The sequence below is a fragment of the Arachis duranensis genome, chromosome 4 (assembly GCF_000817695.3).
Source record: "Arachis duranensis cultivar V14167 chromosome 4, aradu.V14167.gnm2.J7QH, whole genome shotgun sequence".
NCBI classification, from domain to species: Eukaryota; Viridiplantae; Streptophyta; class Magnoliopsida; order Fabales; family Fabaceae; genus Arachis; species Arachis duranensis.
The window spans coordinates 25,314,546-25,318,233 of NC_029775.3; positions in this window are offsets into that span (position 1 = coordinate 25,314,546).

Genomic DNA, 3,688 nt, shown 5'->3' on the forward strand with positions numbered 1-3,688 from the left:
CCGTAAGTATCTCCGGATGAACCACGGCAAGTATATCAAGAGCAGTGTAAGGCTCCCACACAATCTAAAAAGGGCAATGGAATGGTACGTTAGAACACCATGTATAAAAAGGTCGGTGAACTAATAATGAAATAACCAACCACACACAATAAACTTACATCTCGACCACCCAATTGATCTAATGTAAGGCGATACTGGATAAGTATTTGCTCCTTTCCATCATTTGTAGGTAAGTAGGCTTCCCACTTGAAGGATACTAAGTGTTAACATTAATGTTTAACATGAGACCTAAGAGGTTAATAACTTGAAACAAATAAATCATACTTTGATGCCAACAAAAAAGAAAAATCGTCAAACCCTTGTGGCCTCAGAGTGGGAAACTGCTAGAAAATCCAACTCTATAGCAGCTGAAGAGGACCGGCCAAGTTGGTAACATTTTTGTTGGCCACCCAATACATGTGTCGATATAACCATGCCAATGCGGCTGAACCCCAGCTTTAACTGCCCATCTCACCGAGCTTCACCAGAAATGGTAACCACTGAATATGAACCTGATTTGCACTTTTGTCACCAAACAGCTGAGTGGATAGCAGCATCATGATATAGGCACGTGCGTATATGCGAACAGTATCCTCACTCGCATTGGCTGGTAGCAACCTAAACCTTTTGTCGAATCATGTGAAGTAGACTGTCATCTGATTGACCTTATTCAACGGTAGTAGCTCGTCAAATAACTCCTGACAGCACTCCCAAGCTGGTCTACCATCCTTTATAAAATTTTCAAAGTTAGTGAGACACCCACTAACAGCCTCCCCATCAATGGAAAACCTCATCTGATAAGCCACATCTTGCAACGTGATGGTGCACTCTCCGAACAGTAAGTGAAAAGTTTGTGTCTCGAGACGCCACCTCTCAATGAATGCGCTGATAATAGGCTCAACCAACCAGAACCAACGGCTATTCAGCATGCCTAAGTGGTAGAAATTAGCCCTCTCCAAATAAGGTATGATCCTTTCATGCATAGGCATATTCTGTTGCCTCTGAACGTTGTAAATACACCTATTCGGCTGCATCATGTAATAAAAGTAACCACAACATAATTAAATTCTAGCACGTACAAGCCTAAACCTTAAATTATTACTACCAATGTCCTAATTCGATTCAATATATAAATTAATTAAATATTTAATATATACGACTGTCTAAATACAAAAATAGAATGAATATTAACGTACTTTAGAACAAGTAACAAATATGCCATATTTTTAAATTTTTAAGTCTATATTTTGAATTTGAAATCTTAAATTTTAAAAGTTAAATATTAAGTTTTAAATACTAAACTATAAATCTTAAATTATATATTCTAATTCCTTTACGCTAAATACTAGATTCTATATTTCAAACTCTAATATTAAAAAGAAAACAAACTAAGATGCCTCCGGCAACGTGATCAATGCTGTTGAGTCAGTACAAGCGATCTTCGTCTATTTTGGTCTCACTTGAATATAGACACTCCATAAAACCCAAGTCCTCTCCTAGCTACCTCCTCCATCTCTCTAACCAAATTTCCTCTCTACACCAAAGGATCCGCTGCTGGCTATCACAGTTTTATAGCCAACCTTCACGTAAATTGTGGCAGCGTCCATTGGTTTTTATCTACCCCCATTTGTACATAAATTGCTATAGCCAGCAGCAGTTTATATGTGTTACACCTCTTTCAGAAACTGCTATAGCCTATAGCGGTTTCCGCTCAGCTCCATTTCAACGTAAATTGCGGCTACCAGTAGTGGATTAAGTTCAGTTTCAATTTGTTGGTGCCTGTAGTGGTTTATATAGTTATAGAAGAGTTGCAAACAAGTATGCAGTTTCAGAAAGTTGTAATCTGGTAAAGTTGGTTCCAATCATTTTATTTAAGTAAGTTGCCTTTATTATAACAATGATATATATGACTTTATAAGAATAATACATCTTGAATTTTGGTTATTTGAAAATTTACTAAGTGGCTAGAGTAGCTCACAAACTAATGAATGCTAGCAATAAGGATGATAAAAAATCTAACCGAAATGGGTTACTCGCAATTTAGGGCTAGATGGGAATCCGTGAAATCTCACAGGATGAGACCCAGCCACATGAAATGGACGAGTATATATATATACTCATCCATGGGACCAGTTAAATCTACGGGAATATAAAATTATTTATTTATCCTAATTTATATCTACATAAATCAATTTCTTAAGTTAGAAACCCTAATTCCTTTCTCCAATTCAAAATTTTCTTTTTTTCTTCTAGACTATCCTTAGTCTCGATTTTGTATTTCTGTCTCTCTAACTCACTTTCTTTGCCTCTCAAGTCCATCATTACATTACTTAGTCTCGTCGCAAAAAATTATGTTATGATGTCAGAGACGTTTTTTAATGTTATTTTTCATAATGAATATGTTATGAATTGTGTTAAATTATATTGAATGATTATTTTATAATTATTATATTATGCTTTTTTGTTAGTTTTTTTCAAAAATTTTCATAATTCATAGATACTCGTAAGTATTTGCGTTCCCTAAGAGAGTAATTAAACAGGAACTTGTGACGAAGATGGAAAGAGAATGTGGGACATTTTTTTAAACAGAACGAAAAAAGGACCTAAAGCTCCCTTAGAATTCCCATTACCATCCCTAACTAACAATAGAGATCCAATATGAGTCAATTTAAGACGAGATATGTAAATTTCATCTTCATTAGACCTTAAGGTAATAAATCTAAGTCAGATTTGGAACCCAAATAATGAACTAAGGTTGATGTTGCTTGCTTGTGGATCTTACTGGATCCAAGTATATGTTGGGTTTAATATTTTGAGTCATTGCTGTAATAAATACTATACTTAGGGGTAGAAAACGGGTTAAAACCTGCCAAGCCGGCTTACATAACCTACCAAAAAAGGTGAGTTGGGCTGAAAATTTGAAGCCACCAAACATAAAAAGTCCGCCTCATCCGTGGGTTTTGGCGGACTTTGCGGGGCGGAGCAAACTTTTCCGATCGATCAGGAATTTTTTTGTCAAGGCCATTTTTTTACAAATTTCTATGATGTTATTGATCTACAAGAGGATGAAGATGATAATTGAAGATGTTCTAAATTATATTTTGGATTATGTTTTATGTTTTATTGATTAAAAACTTGAAAATATTTAATTATATATTTTGGACAATGTTTGTTTTGCTTTGGACAATGTTGGTTTTATTATTTTGTTTCAAAAAACTTGGTTTATGATTATGTTTATTATATATTTATAATTATAAAGACTTTAATGTTTGTAAATTTAGAAATTATAATTTTTATGTTTTCAGAAATAATAAATTTATTGAAATGATTGTGAAATTATATATAGTTTAATATTTAATGGTTTATACAAAAAAAAAAGATTTGTCGGGCTTAGCCCGCCAACCTGTTAGCCTGCCATTAGGTAGGGCGGGAGAGAAATTCAGGACCGCCTCAATAGTTGGGGCGGAACGGGCCAGCCTGCCATCTGGCGGGATTTTGATAGGGTAGAACAGGGCAGGACGGACTTCTTCGTTTGCCACTCCTAACTATACAATTAAATATATATATAAAAGTTGGATATACTTACTAGAGATTTTTTAATTCAAATTAAAAAAAATTCTAATTATCTTTTTTATTTTTTAGTTTTAAA